Source organism: Malaclemys terrapin, chromosome 1 (assembly GCF_027887155.1).
Source record: "Malaclemys terrapin pileata isolate rMalTer1 chromosome 1, rMalTer1.hap1, whole genome shotgun sequence".
Lineage (NCBI taxonomy): Eukaryota > Metazoa > Chordata > Testudines > Emydidae > Malaclemys > Malaclemys terrapin.
This window is the reverse complement of record NC_071505.1, coordinates 83,343,179-83,367,869: the sequence shown is the minus strand read 5'-3', so window position 1 is coordinate 83,367,869 and position 24,691 is coordinate 83,343,179. Positions and strand designations below refer to the sequence as shown.

Below are 24,691 nucleotides of genomic sequence, written 5' to 3'. Positions count from 1 at the left end.
AGGGTCTGCAATCCCTAGAGAACATTCCCCTGCAGAACCTGGAATAGTCTCATCTTTCCTTTGCTGTCTAGCAAATAATTGTGAAATCTACTGGCAAAGCATAGGTGTCCATCTCCTCTAGTCCCAGGGTTCACATAAAAGATAACTGCGTTCTACTACTACCTGTTACTCCATTAGCTCAAGTAATACAGAACTGTGCTGTGATCTATAGATCCCAACCCTGCTGTTCACCCATATGCGGGAGAGAGGGATTCAATATGGTTCTACGATACTTTTTTTTTTTTCAATTTGTTTTTTTTAATCTTAGGAAATTACATCCAAAAATGCTACATTAAAAGAATGTTAATGTTGCAAAGCCAAGCACCAAAATGTTAGGTTAGTTAGGTGCAACCTTAATTCAGTCCCCTTGTGCATACGCATTATGGTACAGTTTTTAATTATATGATCACATACTATTTTTTCCACAGGATCCCTGCCTCTTTCAGTGCATAGGGTGGACTGAAGCTGTTGTCTGTAGGACCCTGCTTCATTTGTTGCAGAAGCTGGAAGGTGTGTAGTGAATGAGGCAGGGAATGGCAGGAAGAGAACGGACAGTCTGATGGTTAAGGCAGTTGAATGGTGCCCAGGAGAAATGGATTCTATCCTTGCCTCTGCCACAAAGTTGCTATGTGATGCTAAGCAAGTCACATATGCCAATATATTCACAGGTGGCCATTCAGTGTCTATTCCTTATATTCTGGGTACCCAATTTAAGACACCTGGTGTCTGATTTGCAGAAGTACTAAGCGCTCACAACAGCAACTGAAGTCAACGGGATCTCTGCGCTGAACATATAAAACACTATAAAAAAAGGCCAAATGTTCAGATTGGTCACACAAAATTAGTTAACACTGTTACAATTTTGGCTTCCGTCTCTGTCCCTCAGTGGCCATGTGTAAAATGAGCATAATAGCACTTCACCTCTCAGGGGTGCTGCAAAGATGATTTCATTAATGTTCATAAAGAACTAAGATACAGTACAGTAGATTCCAAATATCAGCAACCCTCGGTGGAAAGCCAAAAGTTGCTATTAATCGGCGGTTGCCAATAAGCAAAAAGAAGGCTTGTGGGGCTGCAGCTCCACAAACCTGCCTGCAGTCAGTGCTCAGCAAATCCCAGTGCTTCGTTCCAGCGCTGCAGCCCTGGAAGGAAGCGCTGGGGCACTCAGAGCACCAACCGCAGGCAGGTTTGTGGAGCTGCAGCCAGGGAAGGAAGCATTACGGCTGCACAACACCTCTCCCTTCACTCTCCGGACCACTGAAGGCCCAGGCTTGGTACATCCATGCACTTCCATCCCTGACTGCAATCCCACTAGCCTGCCTGCGGACAAGGCTCTCTATAGGAGGCGGGGGTACTAGGATGCCCGGACCCACAGTGCCAGTGTGGAACACAGCACAAGGACAGCACAGTGAGAGGTACCATGCAACCCCATGGGCCACCTGCACCCTGCGGAAAGCCACCCCGTCTAGCCTCCCGGCTGCCCTGCCTGCAACCTGCCCGGGTTCCACATGTACCAGCGCTTCCTCCCCTGGCTGCAGCCCTGTGAACCTGTGTGTAGCCTGGGCTTTCCACAAGAAGTTGACAATAGCTGGCATGCCTGTCGCCAATATCCAGACCAATTAACATTCTAGTCAACTGGATCGAATCGGTTCCAAGCAGAATGTTCCTATTTACAGAACGTTATTATTAACAGGGTTGCTATTAAGCAGAATCTAGGGTTACCATATTTTAATTTAAAAAAAGGAGGACATTCCACAGGGCCCTTCCCCGCCCCCAACCCCGCCCCAACTCCACCCCTTCCCTGCCCCCGCCCCTTCCCCAAAGTCCCCACCCCAACTCTGCCCCCTCCCCTGAACGCTCCGCCCCCCTGCTCCTCCCCCTCCCCTGCTTCCCGCCAATCAAAATGTTCGCAGGAAGCCTGAAACAGGGAGGCAGCAGGTAAGCTGGGGCTGGGGCGGGGCGCAGCCCAGTCCGGCCCCCCCGGCCGAGCGGCTTCCTCCGGTGGCCCGCCGGCCCAGGCCAAGAGGCTCTGGCCCCGGTGTCTCCCACCCGGCTCGGCTCCGGCCGAGTGGCTCCGGCCCACCCTGACCCCAGCGGCCCCGGCCGAGCACCACCAGCCCCAGTGGCTCCAGCCCCCGGCCGAGCAGCTCCGGCCCCAGCGGCTCCGGCCCCCGGCCGAGCACCGCCAGCCCCCGGCCGAGCAGCTCCGGCCCCAGCAGCTCCGGCCGAGCACCGCCGGCCCCAACGGCTCCGGCCCTCGGCCGAGCAGCTCCGGCCCCCAGCCCCAGCGGCTCCGGCCCGGACTCAAGCCCCACGACCCCTCCCTCCCTATTTTCCCAGACATGTCCGGCTTTTGGGGATTTCCTCACGGACAGGGATTTGAGGCCCATAAAGCCGGACATGTCCAGGAAAATCCGGACGTATGGTAACCCTAGCAGAATCTATTTTGCTACAATGAGAGCCCACAGAAAAAGTGGAGGAAATGAATAGAGCTGGTTGGGAATTCTCTGTCAGAATCATTTTCCAACTGAAAATGCAGTTTCTCCAAAATCAAAATTTTTGCTGAAAATTTTCAATTTTCTGTCAGGAAAATCTAAATGAAATATTTCATTTTAGGTGGGTTTGACCCAAATTGGAATGTCTTGGTTTTTTAACTAAGCCGAAACATTTTGTTTCAAATCATTATTTGTCCCCCCCTTCTTTCCTATGGGCTGGACTCCCTGGAGAACTACACCTTCCAATAATGCAATGTGTATTTCCCCCTGATTGACCAGCATGGTGCATCATGAGCAGATGGCTCTAGGTGCATTACGGGAGATGAAATCAAGCCAGGAAGCCTAGCCCAGATAGGAAAATGGTGGCATTGAGCTCCCAAATTACAGCTCCTATGAGGCAATGAGCCAGTATGGGACAATGTAGTTTAATATTGAACTAACTGGAAACAAAGCATTTTGATACATTTTGATTCTGGCAATGTCAATGTTTAGTTTCAATTCAAAATGTCAAAACAAATTTCTGAATCAAAATTTCACAAAAAAATTCAACTTTTTGTCCCAATTTGGGGAAAAAACAAATGCAGAACGGTCAGAATTTCCCATGGGAATTCCTAATTTTTCTCAGCAAACCTAGAAATTAATAATTTTTTACCCAATGCAAGGTTTGAATGGTGTGCAAGAAATAATGCCTGGGCCACACACTGAATGATGAGTATAAAAAGAAATACTGCCATTTCAATGAACAACATCTGACCTGGGCACTGAATGAGTCAGAGGCTCTGTGGAAAATATTGTATGTGATCAAATAATTAAAGAATGTATTATAATGCACAAGGGGGCTGAATTAAGGTTGTACTGGCAACCTTAATTCTGGCATTCCTAACTTTTGAGTTTTTAACTTTGCAACCTTAATGTTCTTTACATGTAGGGGTTTTTGATGTAGTATATTTGTGGAAGGGACATATCCACCCAGTAATGTCAGAAGTATTAGGTTGAGCTGAATATCTAATAATTTTTCCCCCAATGAACACAATCTCCATTGATATAAATAATTATTGGTATAACAACTGATTGCCAAAAAATTATACTTGGAAATAGAATATTTTATGGCAAAGGAATAAACTGTATAAAAGAGGGATCCACAAACTTCTCAAACAACTATCACAGTTTACCAGACTAACTGAATGAGAAATGAATAGGTGCACGGCCCAAGGCCCAAACTTGAGGTTTACCACTAAGATAGGAAGAGGAACCTAGAATACCAATGCCGACACTATGTGCCAGTGATTGGGAACCTGCTTTAGAGTACACAGACAGAACTTTGATAAATATTATGAAAGATGCCCATCAAAATGCTTATTCCCAGAAATGCTCAGGACATACAACAGCATTTATTATATATGTATACATATACACACACAAAACCCACATCTTACAAGAATGTTGTTGTCGTCAAAAAACAACCATTAGAAACACAGGAAATTCAGAATTAAGGTTAAATTGAGCAGTCAACTTATCTTTGTTTAAATGTTAATGACATGAACTGGGAGGCAGAAAGTAGGATACTTTGTGGTGATATTAAGATCTGTGGGCCCTGTGATAGGGGGAGCTAGAAACTCTACAGAGTAATTAGGAGGCAGAAAGCAGGAAACCCTGTGGTGTTCAGGAGCTCTCCATATTCCCTGGCTTCACAGCTGATTTACCTAAATCTGGCCCCTAATCCCAGGTTCTCCTGTTTCTTCTAGGTTCCATGCCTTCATTTTTTTTCTTCCACTCCCAGGTTTGCCTCTCTGTCGACTTTCTAGGGCAGTAGGAGCTGCTGCAGATCTTAGTAAGTCCCTAGGAACTCATGTAAACTTTAAAGTCCATGGACATGATTCTGCATATCCACTAAGGTCAAAAGCAGCTCCTACTGACTTTAGAAAGTCTATTGAGGCCTGGGACCGGAAGCAAAAATCAAGGTAGGGAACCTGGGTGAACAGATTAGTCAGGGAGGTTGACTGGAAAACCACAGGAGCTGCACAGTCTGTCACAGGCCAGTTAAATCTGCAAAGCTTGGAATGGCTCACAGGGGTCAAATATGTACATGAAAAAGATTAAAACACAGGCCTAGCCAGAGCAGGGAAATTAATTTCACTAAATACATTAAGAAATTACCAAATCCTTTTGCAACCAGACCAGCTGCAAAACATACAACTACTACACACACACCCAGCCACCTCTCACCCTCCCATGCACACACGTGCATTTATGTCTCATACAGGAAAGTACTTGTTTTGCAGGCACACGCATTTCTCTTTAAACAGATGTCTTTCTTCTTTTCAACTGGTCTGGAAAATGAGTGTGATTTTTTGTGTGTTTATTGCCTTTGTATCCTAATTCTGGCTAAGAGCACGTTTCTCTGAGCAGAGTGACGCTGTGCATTGTTAGGTCTCTCATTCACGTTAGCATTCAGCTTCCTCTATTTCTACAGGTTACAGGCAGGAAACTGGAAAATGGGCCACAGGAAACCTGGCCTCCTACATCTGTCCCAGTTTGTAATCGCAGCTCTGGTTTTATTTTGCTCAGTGTCTCAGGTTTGTTTTAACCCTTGAGATGATGACTGCATTAGCTTGCAAAAGAACATGGCTAATTTGCTGTTAAATTACATTATTTTGGTAAGAAGTTTTTTTTTTTTTAATGTAATTACTGGATACAAGAAATGATGAGAGAGTTGCGTAAATTTTTTAAACAGTACAATGTCTAGCAGGGAAAAAAAATCATTATGCAAGTTTAAAGAGAATTCATTTTTCACTGAAATGACCAAAATCTTTTTATTGTAACTAACATTCAGCGCTTAAAATAAATGAATATTTTTAGAGAAAAATACAGAAAAATGTAATTTCTAGCTCATTTATCTTATCTATATATTTTCAGTGTATAAACCTAGTGCTATGGTGAACATCTATATTGAAAGTTAACAACTTTCAGATGCTTTGCTTATGCCAATTTTTTTTTAGTTTAATTGCAAACGTAAGAAACATGCTGGTTGTGAAAGAGAAAATTAATTTTAATATTATCAAGAACAATATTTTTCAGGTATATTTGTTTTACATATGACTCCAGATGCAAATTTGAGCTGATGTTGATTTTGAGACAGGTTGTATTTCTAGAATAATTAGCAAAATCATTACATTTTCCCCTTGATATTGGTTTGTGTAACAACCAATAGATCGTGAGAGGTTAAAGAAAGTGGCGAGTACTATCCAAACGGCTGCACAGGAACATTGTAAAAGAAAAAGGCAAAGTCTGAGTCAATCTTCAAATTATATTTCTCAACAGTTATGTTTCAAGGATGACAAATAGGATGTGGTTCGTGAAAAGTTAGCATTACTGCCAAAATGAAGAAAAAACAAATATCAGTTTGTTTACTTAGAAATTCTGTCAAATATTCAACAAAGGATATCTTACTACTAATTTAACTGACCTTGAAAAAGTAAGCTTGCAAGTAAATGTATAAAAATACGTGTATTAACTTGATGAAGAACTTTCTCTGGTAAATGTCAATAGAACTAACTTGTGCTGCCGTACCCACCAACAGCACTTTAGGGAACTCTTTGTACACAATATAGTGGGTTGGTAATTTTTCCATATCCAGCAACTGGAAGGTTTCCTGCTAGAGCATCCTCAGAATTTTTCTATTGTGTTGAAACTGCAAAAACTTTCTAAATCAGGACTTCCTCCTATTATATTTTAGAGGTGTCTTTCTGGGAAATGCAGATTCAAGTCAAAAGGTAGGAATTCCTGCAGCACCACCCAGTGGAAACATTAGAAAAAGTTAAAGATTGACCCAACACAGAAGTTCTGAGATGGCTTCAGAAGAGCAGTAATACTGCCACACAATTAAGGTGTTTTAAGGGTGTGTCAAAAGACACATAGGGCTTTGTTGCCTGCAGTGCTTAGCAGTATTACATGAGATAAGCATGCTTCACCACTCATGTATAAGCAACTAAATAGTTTTTCCTTAACTTTTATTTTTGTAGGATCTTTTAATAAGAAATTAATTTAATTTAATAATTTACAGAGCGTCTTTCTCCCCCCCCCCCCCCCCCAAAAATCATCACCAGTCACTTTGGGCTCTGTACAGTTTATCAGACAACAACAATTAAAACAGCACAAAATAGACAACAGCAACTCCAAATACATTATTAAATGACAAATCTACATAATTAAAAAGGAAGGATACATACATGGGAACTATATCAGTTGCAGAAGAAAGCACTTCTGATAAAGCAACATCTTCAATAGATCTTTAAAAGTAGAGAGGGATGGACTGAGGCAGATGTCTGAGTTCCACAGGCTTGGTCCCTTGCCACACTGAGGTGTGATGACAGAACCCCTACGATGTGACCGTCTTCAGAGTAGAGACACCCAAAAGGGTAAGCCTCAAGTAGCCGCCTTAACAAGAATGGAATATAAAATCCTTAACATGAGGGAATGTGGCCTTTTCCTCCCTGTTAAGGGCTTTAATAAACAATTATGAACAGGAGGCTGCCAGGCAACTCTCCAAGACCACATTCTACAGGCCACTATCCTCTGATCCCACTGAGGAATACCAAAAGAAACTACACCATCTGCTCAAGAAACTCCCAGCTACAGTACGGGAACAAATCTACATGGACACACCCGCAGAACCCCGACCAGGGGTATTCTATCTGCTACCCAAGATCCATAAACCCGGAAACCCTGGACGCCCCATCATCTCAGGCATTGGCACTCTGACAGCAGGATTATCTGGCTATTTGGACTCTCTCCTCAGACCCTATGCTACCAGCACTCCCAGCTATCTTCGAGACACCACCGACTTCCTAAGGAAACTACAATGCATTGATGTTCTTCCTGAAAACACCATCCTGGCCACCATGAATGTAGAAGCACTTTATACCAATATTCCACATGAGGATGGACTACAAGCTGTCAGGAACAGTATCCCTGATGAGGCCACAGCAAGCCTGGTGGCTGAGCTTTGTGACTTTGTCCTCACCCACAACCACTTCAGATTTGGGGACAACTTATACCTTCAAGTCAGTGGCACTGCTATGGGTACTCGCATGGCCCCACAGTATGCCAACATTTTTATGGCTGACTTAGAACAACGCTTCCTCAGCTCTCGTCCCCTAATGCCCCTCCTCTACTTACGCTATATTGATGACATCTTCATCATATGGACCCACGGAAAGGAGGCCCTTGAAGAATTCCACCTGGACTTCAACAATTTCCACCCCACCATCAACCTCAGCCTGGACCAGTCCACACAAGAGATCCACTTCCTGGACACTACAGTACAAATAATTGATGGTCACATAAACACCACCCTATACCGGAAACCTACTGACCGCTATACGTACCTACATGCCTCCAGCTTCCATCCAAGACACATCACACGATCCGTTGTCTACAGCCAAGCCCTAAGATACAACCGAATTTGCTCCAACCCCTCAGACAGAGACAAACACCTACAAGATCTTTATCAAGCATTCGTAAACTACAATACCCACCTGGGGAAGTGAGGAAACAGATTGACAGAGCAAGACGGGTACCCAGAAATCACCTACTGCAGGACAGGCCCAACAAGGACAATAACAGAACACCACTGGCCATCACATTCAGCCCCCAGCTAAAACCTCTCCAGCGCATTATCCACGATCTACAACCTATCCTGGAAAATGATCCCTCACTCTCACAGACCTTGGGAGGCAGGCCAGTCCTCGCTTACAGACAACCCCCCAACCTGAAGCAAATACTCACCAGCAACTACACACCACAGCACAGAAACACCAACCCAGGAACCTATCCCTGTAGCAAACCTCGTTGCCTACTCTGTCCCCATATCTACTCTGGCAACAGCATCAGAGGACCCAACCACATCAGCCACACCATCAGGGGCTCATTCACCTGCACATCCTCTAATGTCATATATGCCATCATGTGCCAGCAATGCCCCTCTGCCATGTACATTGGCCAAACGGGACAGTCCCTCCGCAAAAGAATAAATGGACACAAATCGGACATCAGGAATGGTAACATACATAAGCCAGTAAGTGAACACTTCAATCTCCCTGGTCATTCTATTACAGATTTAAAAGTCACTATCATTGAACAAAAAAACTTCAGAAACAGACTTCAAAGAGAAACAGCAGAACTAAAATTCATTTGCAAATTCAACACCATTAATCTGGGCTTGAATAGGGACTGGGAGTGGCTGGCTCACTACAGAAGCAGCTTTTCCTCTCCTGGAATTGACACCTCCTCATCTATTATTGGGAGTGGACTACATCCACCCTGATTGAATTGGCCCTGTCAACACTGGTTCTCCACTTGTGAAGTAACTCCCTGCTCTCCATGTGTCAGTATATAATGCCTGCATCTGTAACTTTCACTCTATGCATCCGAAGAAGTGAGGTTTTTACTCACGAAAGCTTATGCCCAAATAAATCTGTTAGTCTTTAAGGTGCCACCAGACTCCTTGTTGTTTTTGTAGATACAGACTAACACGGCTACCCCCTGATACTTAATAAACAATGTTTTTAACTATTTCTAAGGCTAACCCGTACACAGAAGTGCATAAATCTATAATGGTTCCAAACATTCACCTTGGGATAGATGTAAAATGAATACAGACTCCTTATGTTTCCTTCATCTGCTCATATGGTGTACATCTGTGGCATGTTGGCAATGCACTAGGTTGCAATCTAAGGGACTTCCAGGTTCAAAGGCAGCCCTGTATCTTTATCCTCCCTGTATGAATTTTTTTGTTACATTTTTGCCTGTGTCAGTGGGGCTTAGTTATAATTATTTTGTTCCGTTATATAAAATCTTTGAAAGTCTCCATTTTAAATGTTGAAAAAATATACGTGCTAGTGGGAAAACAGCTAGATAAAGGCAGTGTAAACTGCCATGTATTTAGATATTTGTTTGCAGGTGCAGATGCTACTTCTGAGGAGTTTACTCAACATATCCAGTGACGATTCCTCCTAAAAGTAAATATGACTTCTTTACCGGTGAGCCTGTACTTTAACTAGTGTTTAAAAGCTTCAAATTTTGTGACAAGGTACAGAAACAGAAGCGTTTATAATCTATATTGATGACTACAATGAGGAGATGCATTTTTAATAAGTTTATCAGTAGAATCATAGAATACTGTAAATGTTCCCTGTATATCTACTGCTATTTTTATACAATATTTATTTTTATTTTTAAACCAATCCTCCACTCTTAACTGACTTGTCTTTTACTAGAAACTCAGGAAAACGAACAGGTCTCTTAATACTGTGGATAGAAAAGGATCTGGTCAAAAGGAAAGGGAATGCAATTCTAGTAATTTAGTTTTGGCTTAGTTTGAAGGTGAGACTGAGACTTGAACCACAGTGAGGTGATGGGCAACATATGTTGGCAGACTTAGCTAACCCTCTTCTGTAAATTGAATTTTCAGAATGTGTTGGCTTAGGAAAGATGAATCATAACCTGCTTGTGCTATTTTATAATTTTATCTGTGTACTTACTCGTTACACTGGGATTTAGTTGTATGATTAGACTAAAAATTGCATGGTTTGATTTAGTAAAAGGCAATCTGTGTACATATATAGACATTTGCATACACAGAGTGTCCTGAAAAATAGCTAATGTTCCTTTGATAGCTATTATAGACTAATCCAAAATCATGAATCCCTTATTCACATTGGTGAACAGTTACTCACAGGAGTAGTCAAGACCCACAGTTGCTGGCTTCCATAGGATTAGTCCTGTGACTAACTGTTCACCAGAATGAGTAATGGGTTCAAAAACTATCCCTAAATTAAGAATCACTGGTATGTACTCTCATGTATCTCAAATTCCAAGAATATTAGTTTCCTTCTCCCTTTCTCAGATACAAAATTGATCCATAAAAGTTCTGTAATGTCAAAAGCTATCCAGGTTCTGGTTTGCTCTAGTGCAGGGGTCAGCAACCTTTCAGAAGTGGTGTGCCGAGTCTTCATTTATTCACTCTAATTTAAGGTTTTGCGTGTCAGTAATACATTTTAATGTTTTTAGAAGGTCTCTTTCTATAAGTCTATAATATATAACTAAACTATTGTTGTATGTAAAGTAAATAAGATTTTTAAAATGTTTAAGAAGCTTCATTTAAAATTAAATTAAAATGCAGAGCCCCCCGGACCGGTGGCCAGGATCTGGGCAGTGTGAGTGCCACTGAAAATCAGCTTGCATGCCGCAGGTTGCCTACCCCAATTTAGTGCTAATGCTGAAGCCTAATGAAATAACTAACTTATCTTTTAGTCTGTACCATTTTTCACATACCTAGTACGCTGGTAAGACCTACAGGTATCACCCAGCATCTTGTCTCTCACTTCATTCATTAATGTAAACACTAAAATAGCTAGTGGGCTATAAGTTACAGTTTAAGGTGAATGTTATTTAAACAAACAAAAAAATCTGGTCATTGTCCTCCAGGGTTGGTAATATCCTGTATACTTAAATCAATTCCCATGGTTACTGCAAACTATGAAGAAGAGAGGGAAGGAGCATCACTTAAATTTTTGCCACAAACATCACTGTAGAAAAAGTGCCTAAATAACAAAGCTTTAGAAATGACATTTGTTCACCAACTAATCTGTTAACATCTCTGCAGCTTCCCAGGACACACAGCCATCATCCTTTTTGTTCTGTCTATTGCATCAGGTCACTCTCGTCAAATAAGATCTAAAGACTATAGCCACTATCCTCACGCCTCACCATGCTGCATAGCAAAAGGCGATGGATGCCACCTTTTTACTCCCCCAATCTTGGAGCTGACTGGGGATCAGTTGAGCCACTGTTGTATATTAGAGCAGTCTGGGGCTGCTCTAATTTGCAAACAGCTTTAACTTCCATGGCACCTGCAGTAAACAGAGATTGCTGGAATGAAGCGGTGCTATAATTAGGCTCCCTATACCAGCCCTACTCCACTGAAGGATTCTCCTCAACTGACCATTTAGACCAGCTTTAAGTCTGCTCTGAGTCACCAAAATAGGATAAAGCAGTCTTCATAGAGGCCAAGATCTGACCCCTATATCTAGAAGCTAAACTCAGATTCTGATCTCAGTTAAGCAAGTGTAATCTGAAACTACTCCTCTGAAGTCAGTGGAATTTTTCCAGACTCCACTAATGTAACTGAGATCAGAATTTGTCTCTCTCTTCTATATACCTTCTAATATTATTCATTCTTCTATGGCATTACTGTATGTTTTGCTCGGAAAAGCTGATTGAAGTACTTAGATTTTAAACTTTTGGAATCTGTTTGTCCTAGCACAAAGGGGGCCGCTGAACACCATTGAGATATAAATTGTTTAATAGTTGTAATACATACCAGGACCTTTCTCTGAAAGCTCAGGCTGAAAGATACTCAATTAACTCTATTTGTAAAGAACAGACTTACGATAAAGGAATATGTGGAGATATTACAGTGAAATGCTGCCACCAGAGAAATGTATATTGTAATAGAAGTCTGTTCTGCAGATGTATTAGCATGTCAGTTGTTTCACAAAACTAGCAGGGTGAAACTTTTACAATACCATAGTTATATAATTTTAACAAATATCCTAAGTAGATGATTGTACAAATGTAAAAATACTAGGTTTTAAACAAATTCCTATTTATGTTTTGTTTTTGCCAGTACCCCTCTACCCCGATAGAACACAACCCGATATAACATGGGTTCGCATATAGTGCGGTAACCCCAGGGCTCCGGCAGCGGGGCTCGGGCGGCACTTTAAAGGGTCCGGGGCTCCGGCTGCTGCGGGGAGCCCCGGGCCCTTTAAATCACCGCTGGGGCCCTATAAATCACCGTTGGAGCCCTGCCGCCACTACCCCGGAGCAGTGGCAGTGGGGCTCGGGTGTCAATTTAAAGGGCCCTGGGCTCCCCGCGGCCGAAGCCCCAGGCTCTTTAAATCACCGCTGGAGCCCTGCTGGCGCTGTCCCGATATAACGGGGTTTCACCTGTAACGCGGTAGGGATTTTTGGCTCCTGAGGACCGCGTTATATCAGGGTAGAGGTTTATTTTCAAGAAAACTTCATCTTGCATGATGGCATTTTGCACAGAGCTAATACTTAGCACATCTTTTATGTTAACACTTAGAGAGCCTGTTATACATTTTAAAATTATTTTAAAGATTGAAAATCATGTGCTTGGGGAGACTGTGACAATGATTCATTACGTGACTTAACAGAATTTTTGTTAGCAGCTAACACTGTTGCATGTTTAAAAATAAATGAAGAAAACATTTTAAAGGACCATGCATACTGGTAGGAACATTGTGAAGGGTGAGAGAGACAGGAATTTCTCTGTTATTACTCTTGCAGTTAGGATGTTAATACACCTGAGGTACAACATTAAGATAGTACACATTTCAAAAACCCCAGAAAATGACTCAGGGTTGCTGCTCTGTATTTGGAACCCTCTGATATGGAATAATACATTGGCATAGACAGCCCAAGACAAGGTGGAAATGGTTCTGTTCCGTGAAACAGGATTTAGGGAGCTCATGCAGGGACCAACGTCCTCTGCACACCGTGAAGCTGCTCCGCATATCCTGACACAAGCTTTTGAACAGGACTATGACACACCAGGAAGCAGGGCCGGTGCTACCATTAAGGTAAACTAGGCGGTTGCCTAGGGCGCCAAGATTTGGGGGCGCCAAAAAGTGGTGCCCCCCAATTTTTTTTTTCAGTGTTTCTGGGCTGGGCTGCCGGTGGCGTGCTGACACCTGCGGCTCAGACTCCCTCTCCCAGCGCAGCGTCCACTCCATGCAATTATTGTCATTGCCGGCGGGGGTGGTGTGCTCAGGGAGGGGGCGTAGCAGAGGTGAGCTGGGGTGGGGAGCCCTGCGGCAGCTCCTCCCACCCGCGGCAGCTCCCCACCCCCCCCGGCTCGGGGAGTCAAGCGGCAGCTCCCTACCCCAGCTCACCTCTGCTACGCCCCCTCCTCGAGCGCACAGTCGCTGCTCCACTTCTCCCACCTCCCAGGCTTGTGGCGCCAAACAGCTGATTGGCACCACAAGCCTGGGAGGGGAGGAGAATTAGAGCGGGGGCGGCGTGCTCGGGGAGAAGGCGGAGCAGAGGTGAGCTTGGGTGGGGAGCTGCCGCACGGCTCCCTGGGGGGGGGGGAGCTGCCACGGGGGGGGGCGCCTCAGGGCGGGAGGAGAGCTGCCGCAGGGCTGGGGGGGGTGGGGGGGGGTGGGGGGGTTGGGGGGGCGCAAGGTGGAAGTTTCACCTAGGGCGTGAAACTTCCTTGCACCGGCCCTGCCAGGAAGACCTTTGGCCTCTGTAGGGTAGGGGCAGGCATAGGAGTGTCAGGATCTACTCCAGTCCCACTAAGGGCTGCACTAGCAAACACTTTATCATGTGCTTAACTTAAAGCATGCAAGTAGTCCCATGACTTTAATAGGAGTACTCACATACTCAGAATTAAGTATGTGTTCAAATACAGTTGCAAAGCAATTTGTGGCCTGAAGAAGGATTCCTTCTCCCTCATCTCAGGAAGAGAGTTAGCCGTATCTCTGGGGCATCTCTTACTTACTGCTGCTGATTAAATTTGGGGGGCAAAAGAGGAGCACTTTCTGTGCTGGGAGTTTGCCATCGAGTTTGATAGGACTCCGAGCTGGTTGCTGTGTTTTGAAATCTAGACTTGGTTGTTGACTGTCCTGCTAAATTGCCCTGCAGTTAGGTAAATTAGTGCCTCCTTTCTAGCAGGGGCTCTTAGAAGTGAGAGCAGTGCAGTTTTTAACTGGATGGGGCAGTGATAAGAGGTGACTGAGAGAGAGGGGTTGAGTAACCCATTCCAGCTGTGTTTGGGGCCCAGTCTTTAAAAAGCATGCAGGCTCCAGTGGCTGGTGAGTTGAAGGCAGCTTCAAGACTAAGGGAGTTCACCAGTGGAGGAAGGCAGGGCTGCATCGTTATTTTATTTTCCCCTTTCCTTAACTTGCAGGTACTCTACAACAGTGGTTCTCAACTGGGGGTATGTGTACCCCTGGGGTACAGAGAGATCTTCTAGGGGATACATCAACTCATCTAGATCTTTGCCTAGTTTTACAACAGGCTACATAAAAAGCACTAGCAAAGTCAGTGCAAACTAAAATTTCATACAGACAAAATGAGAAAGTAAGCAATTTTTCAGTAATAGTGTGCTATGAGACGTCTATATTTTTATGTCTGATTTTGTAAGCACGTCGTTTTTAAGTGAGGTGAAACTTGACGTGCGCAAGACAAATCAGATTCCTGAAAGAGGTACAGTAGTCTGGAAAGGTTGAGAACTACTGCTCTACAAGGAAGAACCTGCCATGGGATGGAAAATGGCATGTCACCAACACCACCACTTGCTCTTTCTCTCTCCCTGCATCTGTGGGGGTCCCCCATCAGACAGGCATCCTAATCCTGGAAGCGTCCACCCAGGCCCGGGCTTTGACCTACTGGGACTGAGGCCTGCATGTCCCTATTGACGAAAGTCTGACAGGGGAATGACTGTGTGCGAGAGGTGTCTGTTGGTGGAGTCCCTCGGGAAGCAGGTAAGAAGAGCTGCAGGAGGGGGTGCCTCATCAGTGTAGCATCCAGGAGTGTGAGGACTTCATCGATAGGACACACTTGGAAACATCTAGGATGGAGGATGTTAGCCAACTACAGAGGACTACACCAGCACCAGAGGAAGAAGGAAAACTGGGGCTGTATAGGGAGGAGACTGGCTACTGGCCACCTTGAGTAACAGACAGTGCTTCACCCCCACCCAGGTCCATTGAGGTGAAGGAACTGTACATCGTACTGGCAACAGGACACAAGGAGCAGACTTCAATGCCTGAGGAGGAGGAGCCACCTGCCCCCAAAGCTGGGAGACTCACAGTCACCCCACCCAGGAGGAGTAGGTGTAGGGTGCTGGTGGCTGGGGATTCCCTTCTGAAGGAGACTAAGGCATCCATCTGCTGACCTTACATGATTTCTGCGAAGGTGTGCTGCCTGCCTGTAACCCACATCTGAGACGTTACGGAAAGGTTGCTGAGGCTCATCCATCCCTCTGACCACTATCCAGTGTTACTCGTCCATATGAGCACTAATGATACTGCTAAGTATGACCCTGAGCACAGGACTCCAGAAGCAAGAGTGAAGGCATGCAGATTGTGTTCTCATCCATCCTCCCGATGGAGAGTAAGGGGCCAGGCAGGGACACACGCATCCTGCAGATGAATTCATGGCTATGCAGATGTTATTGATAAGAGGGCTTTGGCTTCCTCGACCATGGGATGCTGCTCTGGGAAGAGGGTCTGCTGGGATGGGATGGGGTCCACCTGACCAAGAAGGGGAAGAGCATCTTTGTGCACAGATTCACCAACCTAGTGAGGAAGTTTTAAACTAGTTTCAAAGGGGGCAGGGGACAAAAGCCCACAGGTAAACATAAAAAAAGGCGACCTTAACGGAGAGTTAGATGTTGGGGGGAGAGGGAGCATGGAAAATTAAAATAGGGTCATAGAAGAAACAAGAGGGACATCAGCAGAGGAATTTCCTCAACATCTTAGATGTACAAATGCAAAGAAAATAAACGGGAAGAACTGAAAATATTAGTATATAAGCTAAATTATGTCTTAATTGGTGTCACAGAGACTTGGTGGGATAAGTTCCATGACTGGAATATTGTTATAGAGGAGTATAGCTTGTACAGCAGGGGTCAGCAACGTTCGGCACGCGGCTCGCCAGGGTAAGCACCCTGGTGGGCCGGGCCAGTTTTATTTACCTGCTGACGCGGCAGGTTCGGCCAATCGCGGCCCCCACTGGCCGCGGTTCGCCGTCCCGGGCCAATGGGGGCGGCGAGAAGCGGTGTGGGCCGAGGGATGTGCTGGCCGCGGCTTCTTGACACCCCCATTGGCCTGGAACCGCGAACCGCGGCCAGTGGGGGCCGCGATCGGCCGAACCTGCCGCGTCAGCAGGTAAATAAAACTGGCCCAGCCCGCCAGGGTGCTTACCCTGGCGAGCCGCGTGCCGAACGTTGCCGACCTGTGTTGTACAGGAAGGACAGGCAGGATAAAAAGAGAGAAGATGTTGCATGATACATCAAGAATATGAGCTTGTTCAGAAATTCAGAAGGAGGTCAGAGCAGACCAATTGATGTCTCTGGGTAAAGACGAAAAAGGTAAAAAGTAGGGGTGACATCATCGCAGAGAGTCTGCTAAAGACCACCAAATAACAGAAATATCCCAAACACAAGATCCAGTAATAATGGGGGACTTTAACTACCCAGGCATCTGTTGGAAAAGTAATATGGCAAAACGCGGAACTTCCAATAAGTTCAGGAAATGTATTGGGGACAACTTTTTGTTTCAGAAAGTGGAAGTAGTAACCTGGGGGTCAGCCATTTTATACATGATTCTGACCAACAGGAAGGAATTGGTAGCAATTTGGAGTGAAAGTGCCCATGAAATGATGGATTTCATGATTATAAGAAAAGGAAGGAGTAAGAGCAGCAAAATAAGGACAACAGACTTTTAAAAAAGCAGACTTTAACAGAGAACTGGTAGGTAAGGTCCCATGGAAAGAAAATCTAAGAGCAAACAGAGTTGAGGAAAGCTGGCAGTTGCTCACTGAAATAATATTAAAGGCACAACCGCAAACTATCCAGATGCAAAGGAAAGATAGGAAGAATTTTAAGAGGCCAACATGGCTGTAACGAGCCCTTTAACGACATAAAAATCAAAAAAGAATCCTACAAAAAGTGGAAACATGGACAAATGGTGTAAAAAACAAATAGCACAAGCACATAGAGACAAAATCAGAAAGGCTAAGGCACAAAATGAGTTACATTTAGCAAGGAACAAAAAAGGCAATAAAAAGAGGTTCTTTAAATACTTTAGGAGCAAGAGAAAGACAAAGGAAAGTGCAGGTCCTCTACTTAGCAGGAAAGAGAGCTCATGACTGATGACATCAAGATGGCTGAAGTGTTTAATGCCAATTTTGTTTCAGTCTTCACTAACCAGGTTAATGGTGACCAGATACACAACACAATTAATATTAAAAACAAGGGGAAAGGAACGCAAGCCAAAATAGGGAAAGAATAGGTTACAAAATATTTAGGTAAGTTAGAAGTATTCAAGTCATCAAGGCCTGATTAAATTCATCCTAGGCTACTTAAGGAACTAAGTGAAGCAATCTCAAAACCATTAGCAATTATCTTTGAGAACTCATGAAGGACGGGTGAGGTCCCAGAGGACTGGAGAAGGGTAAACATAAAAAGGGAGAACAAAGAGGACCGAAAGGAAATAGGTCAGTCTGACTTCAATACCTGGAAAGATACTGGAACAAATTATTAAACAATTTGTAAGCAAGCGTGGCTACGCAGGCTTAGCCTGGGGCACAGAATCTAGTCCCTAGTTAACTTTTTTCACACAGTTTATGGATATACCTCCTTGAAGTATGTAAGCATCAGTCTATGATAAAGCAGACTGCAAAAGCATCGGTAATGCTAGTGGGTCAAAATCAGATATGGTATTAACAGGTGTAACTCCACTGGAATTGATAAAAATGACTTCAGTGAAGTTCTGCCTGCTTACACCAGGGTTATACTTGGGCCATTTTGTTCTTAAGTACATCATTTAAGTTAAAGCTGCTACTGAAGTATGTAGTTTTAGAATAGACTGGGAGATACTGGCCATCTCGATTACAGAAGCTGAATAGACCAACAATTTCAGGATAGATTTCTCAAAAACAACAAGGAGTCCAGTGGCACCTTAAAGACTAACAGATTTATTTGGGCATAAGCTTTCGTGGATAAAAAACCTCACTTCTTCAGATGCATGGAGTGAAAGTTACAGATGCAGGCATTATATAATGACACACGAAGAGAAAGGAGTACCTCACAAGTGGAGAACCAGTGACAGGGCCAATTCGATCAGGATGGATGTAGATGAGGAGGTGTCAATTCCAGGAGAGGCAAAACTGCTTTTGTAATGAGCCAGCCACTCCCAGTCCCTATTCAAGCCCAAATTAATGGTGTTAAATTTGCAAATGAATTTTAGTTCTGCTGTTTCTCTTTGAAGTCTGTTTCTGAAGTTTTTTTGTTCAACAAGAGTTACTTTTAAATCTGTTATAGAATGTCCACGGAGGTTGAAGTGTTCACCTACTGGCTTTTGTATGTTACCATTCCTGATGTCCGATTTGTGTCCATTTATTCTTTTACGTAGGGGCTGTCCGGTTTGCCCAATGTACATGGCAGAGGGGCATTGCTGGCACATGATGGCATATATAACATTAGTAGACGTGCAGGTGAATGAGCCCTTGATGGTGTGGCTGATAGATTTCTGAATTGCATGTCCCACTATAATAATTTTAAAAATCAGAACTTCACTAGAACACATGGGGTACATATACTGGCATTATATGATACTGAAATAATCAGTAGTCAGTGGGACAGTGATGTTATTGAATGTAGTGCTTGTTACAGGAAATTTTTGTTGTTGTTATATTGCTTAGAAAAACAACAAAAGTATTTTCCAAAAATGGATCCACGTAAAATCTATTTTTAAAGATAAACCATTTAAAAACTTTAATTATGGAGAAGTTACCATTAGATATAAAAATGTAAACATAACCATTTAAGTAAATGCTGACCAAAGACCAATATGCATATTGTTTTAGGAAAGTACACACAAGGTATACTGTGTGTCTCATCTGGTTTGTTTCCATACATTTACCATTTTATTTTTGTGTGTAGTGAGCTGGACTTTCTGTTCCTACTTCCCAACATTCGGCTACAAATCATGACTAACTCTTAAATCATACATAATTCAACAAAATACTTCAACATGAGAACAGATATGTTCAGTCTTTCAAGAGCTCTCAACAGTCTCAAGAATATTAACTGATTCATTAAACAAGCTACAGACCAAGAAAACATCTGCCTAATGATTCAGGGTTATATGATTCCTTACTGTGGAAACCAGTGAGGAAAAACTCCATAGAAAATTACGACTACACATCAGTAGTGGGACCTACAGAACAGTGTTTTCAAAAGTACATTAGCAGCAGCCTGTTGTAATTGCCATTGGGTGGGGTCACAAAAGACATGTAGCAGTTGAAAACCAGCAGAAATCTTGTTGGAACTGGCACATAATAGACCTATGTCCTGGACTCAATCTGGTGGCTCTAACAGAAATTCAGAAGTCAATATTCAGACGCAAAGTAGATTGGAATAAAACCACCATAGGAAGGCTATGTGGATTGATAATCAGTCCAGATTTCAAACACATCCAATAAATCATGCCTTTATGTGATGGACTGGTTGATCAAACAAGTCTTTTCCCATCTCTAGTTTATCTTATTCTGTGACACAAGACTCTTTGGCCCACAAATGACCACAAATGGATATTCAAACTTCTTAATGATTTATCACTAACATGTATTGCCAACTGATTAAGGCAGGCTTAGCTTAGGGTCCCTTTTTCTTAGGAAATTACACTTTCTACAGATAACATGCATCATAAATAACTGTGTACTAGGCTTCCTCCTCTGTTAGCAAATGCCACAATCCCCTTTTTCATCAGTAGCCAAATCCTGAGTTACTTGAAAGTCTGCTTTTCATTCTCCTGAAACCGGCATGACATCATGTAACTGCATTTCCCACATCTAAGAATCTGCACCCATATTTTTCATGCATCTTTGTTACTTAGCTTCCCTACACATGATGCACTGTATGGGAGCATATGGCCCTTAGCTACTGCCTGGGGCTCAGTGCATCTGTGTGAACCAACAAATTAATGTATCATTTTCATTGTATAATAATTCTCTCATAACAAAAAACATTTAAATTCTGTTGTACCTCAATATCAGGTTTATAAAATCACTTGATTGCTATTACCCTCCTATAACACTCCTCCATCCTACACACACTCCCTGAGTTGGCATCCATTCCAAAAATGGGATTACAAGGTGAGTGTACAGCTGACACAATCAAATTTACTGTATAAAGAAAGACAAAACTTCAGCCTTTGGAGTAAAATACTTACTTTATAATCATGACTTAAGTTAAATGAAATACCATCAACTGAATGGAGTAAAGCACACTATGAATCAGTGAGTAGTAAGTCTCTCTAATGATTGAAAGTAAAACTGATTGTATCTCTAGAAGTAAAGAATGGGTAGGTGTGTGTGTGTAGTGTTTTGTAAACTTATTTATAAGGAGGATTATTTATTTTATTTATTTGAGATTGTGCTATCTGTCTTGGTCTACTACATGTAAGTGATAATGTGACATAATAAGGGTGCATGGATTCCCAGGGTGTAAACTTTTTTTTTTTTTTTTAACATGGTACGGCTCTTGGAAATGTTTCAGTTTATAAATACTCGGAGAAAAACCAAATGTATGCAACTCTGATAGTAGAAATATTAGGTAAATATAAAATGAATAATCATTGTAGGTAATGATCTATACTTTTTTCTTAATCACTTTTTTATTTTCCAATCAAAATATTTAAGGAATGAGATAATATTTATAATATATACATATACAAAGCATTTTTATAATTTAAGGGGAATTGCATTATTCATGAGTGGAAGAAAATAAAATTTGGACTTTTTCTCCCCACACTTGAGTCAATGTATTTTATTTATAAAACACTTATGGATTGTGCTTTACTGTTTAATTCAAATATGTAGTACATACAACTGATATTATTATTTTCATGTACATCATTATGAAGGCATCAAGATGTTTTTACTTATTCTGAATTAAATTAATATAATTAACATATACTCTACATATGTGTAGTCTATATAGATGCAACAGATGGGATTTTGAAATTCCAAAAATGTTTACATAACCCTGCTAATTAAACTAGAGTGTAAATTTAACAAACAGAGTTCATGTTTAATGTTAGGGACAGTCTAATAGGACTTTTGTTGTCACAGAATATTCACTGGATTATAACTTGAATTTTTTGGTTCCTACCCAACAGACTTTGAAATATTAAATGTTCCCAGTAATATGATTATCTCTTGAAAACTCGGATTTTCACTGAAAGATGAACTATCTGAAAAGAGAAATAACACTTACTGTCTGAAGATCATCTTTGATAGCTGACCAGGAATTAGACATTTTCTATGTTTAATATATCTCATCTCTAAAGTTCTTGTATGACCGCGTATGAAATGAATGTGTGTCTCGCTCTGGCTGTAGTGGGCAGTAATCCACCAATGAAATTGCTTTGCAATGTGGCATTGGTCAAAAAGCTCTTCTATACAGAAAACTTAGCACAGGATGAACACAGAAAGTAAAGGAAATACTGAGGATCATCTCAGGTAAAGACGTGTTATTATTTCTTCATTCAATCATCATATTTTTGCACAGTATTTAGTAGCTAAAAGGTGTCAAATGAAGTCTTTCATGGCATTACCATGTTTATCATATATATCTTTCTTTTACACACTTTTTGCTTTTTGGATATTTCTTATGTCAGAAAACGTGTCTAAAACTTCATTTTTTTTTGGTATATTCTTTGTTTGCTCCATGCTCCCTTTGTACAACTTCTTACTTTAAATTGGACAGTAAGCATTTTTGGGGGCAGGGAGAATATCTTTCTGTGTGTGCAATAGGGCACCAATTTTGAATAGAGCCTTTGTGCCCTACTGCAGAAGACACATAAATAATAATAAAGCCACTCTACAAACCACATAAGTTAAAAGGCATAAGCATGAATTAGATGTCAATTTAAAATTAACGAAATAAAGTGACAATACAAAAAGATTCTGTCCTTTTGTTCACTCCACAGTTCTAATGTACCCATCACCATAGTGTCCTAGCACCTACCAGCAAGAGTGTAGTTTTTATCTGAAAAAATCTATGCAAATCCATAAGATCATCATAGATGTCTGGAACATGTTTAGCTAAGTACAACCTCCAAAATATCCCTTTTTTTCATGCAAACCCTCACAACTATCAAATATTTGTAAATTAAATTTATGCTTCAAGTTCTGAAACTAACCAAGATTTTGCAAAAGCAAAATATTAGATGAGTAATGCCTTTTTGTTAGAAATTAAAATGACACCACTACCTTTTTTTAAAAGTTGAAGACCCCATGATTGAAAAGATGCTGCATTGAATAAACTGGTCTGAGTCCTATACCCCTAAGTAAATAAAGATGTAACTTCTCTCCCTTTCAACTGCAGTGGTAGAAAAGCTGACAGGGCTTCACAAAACCCTCCTGTGTTAGGGAACGGAAACTCCTAATGAGATTAGTTGGTGTGTGTGCAGACATTACTTAGCCATGACTAAATGGGCTCTCTTCCTGCAGCCAGTGGAAAATTCAGGGAACTTTTTCCCCCTGCAGCATCAGAGTCCCTCTAACCTTCAGCAAAGCCAGATCCAAAAACAACTCTCCACTTTCTTTCTTTCTCTCCCCCCGCCCCCCAGCCCCAGTGAAATGTATCAAAATGGGCCAGAAGGGCTTTTGGGGAGGGGGGGACCTGAGGGGGAGGGCAGAGAGGGGAACTCTGAAGACTACAAAGGAAACTGTAAAAAGAGCAAACACATAAACCTGAGAAGGAGAAAACCACAGAGTTTCTTTGTGAGCTGCAGTGACTCATTTTCAAGATGTTGTCTGCTGCCAGTTTCAAACCGGAAGCGCATGGCAATTAGTCTTGCTGTTTCCAGACAAGCCTGAAACTCTCCCGACACTTTTTTTTAAAATCCCCCCTTTCCAGTTTCTGCAAGAACCCTCCTCCCCACCCAGCCCCCTTCATCCCTTGCAGGGGCGGCGGGGATCGGCACACACTGCCCCAGCGCCTGGGCGTGTTGACAAACACCCAGACCCCTCCCCCAGTCACTATTATGATTATTTTAATTTTAAAAATGGCCCACGTGGCCCTGCAGTTGGGACGCCCTGGGCAGCGAGTGAATGCAAAGCGCACCCCAAAGGGCTTCCTGGGCAGTCAGTTATTTCTGTCTCTGATTTATGCTCCCTCCCCAGAGAGCCCTGGCAGATGGTGGCCCCCTGCCTCTCGTCCCAGGCAGACCCTGACCCCTTCCTCCCCCCCCCTCCACTTCTCTTTCCCCTTGTAGAGCACTCGCCCCTCATCTCCTTCCCCTTTTAGACAGGCAACTATTCCTCGTCTCCTCTCTCCCTTCCCCAGCCGGGGCAGGCAGTGCCCCCCTGAACCCCGAGTCAGACCGTCACTCCTCTGTCCCCAGACAAGCCAGTGACTCCCCCTTGTTCCCCCCAGACAAGCAGTGACACCCCCCTTGCTCCTCCCAGGCAAGGCAGTGATCCCCCATTGACCCCCTCAGGCAAGGCAGTGACACCCCCCTTGCTCCCCTCAGGCAGGCCCCCGCCGTGCTGCCAGGTCTCCCTCGCGGGGCTCCGGGCCCTGCCCCCCGAGTTACCACCAGGCATTTAGAGAAAATAGTTTGCTCTGGGTTCCTGCCACTCGTTCCCTTGCACGGACTGCCCGAGAAGCTGATGTCTCCGCACCCAGCCCGGGCCCCTTCCAGCCACATTGTCCTTTATCAGCACATTAAAGGCCAGAAGGGAAACACTCTGTGTGGTGCCTATGGGAAGAGCAGCCCCTTGGGCCCCGCAGCGCAGCTGCATCCATTCTCCTATTTGCCCGTCTCTTAAAGCCTGTCTGTCTCCCCTTTGCTCTCATTCCCTGCCACCTTCCCAAGCCCCCAAAACTTTGCAATTCTTAGCCCGAGCTCAGAAGCACTTGTACATACCCAGAGCCTGGTGGACTTTTCCAATCTCTCCTTGTAGTTTAAAGGGAGCTAGGTAAAATCCCCTGGTTTTCCATGCTGACAGTCTTCTGCAAGCGCTCTGTTGCTCTTGTAATGAGATCCTGGTTTTTTTCTTTTTTCTTTTTTTTTTTTTTTCTTGGTTGGTGTGTATGTGTGTGTGAGAGCAGGAAGTTGGAGCAGTCAGACAGAGAGCCGGCTCACTTCCTTTCCTGCATTATTCCCCAGGCGGTTTGCAGTCTGTGTAAACAGGCTTTTCCTCCCCTCTCCCCTCTCTCTGGCCGCTGATGTGCAGCATTGCTGTAATATAAGACACACACATAGTAAAATGGTAACGGTAACTACACACACACACACACACACACACAAGGAGCTCCAGCAGCTCCC

The 24,691-nt window shown here is 43.3% G+C and overlaps 1 protein-coding gene across 1 annotated transcript in view; it reads right to left on the bottom strand.

The window, feature by feature from the left end:
• Positions 1-24,691, bottom strand: part of ELK3 (ETS transcription factor ELK3) — a 62,866-nt gene extending 38,175 nt beyond the window's left edge. Inside the window, exon 1 of the mRNA XM_054028496.1 lies at positions 24,290-24,691. The gene's annotated coding sequence lies outside the window, so the exon portion shown is untranslated. The remainder of the gene's footprint in view (positions 1-24,289) is intronic.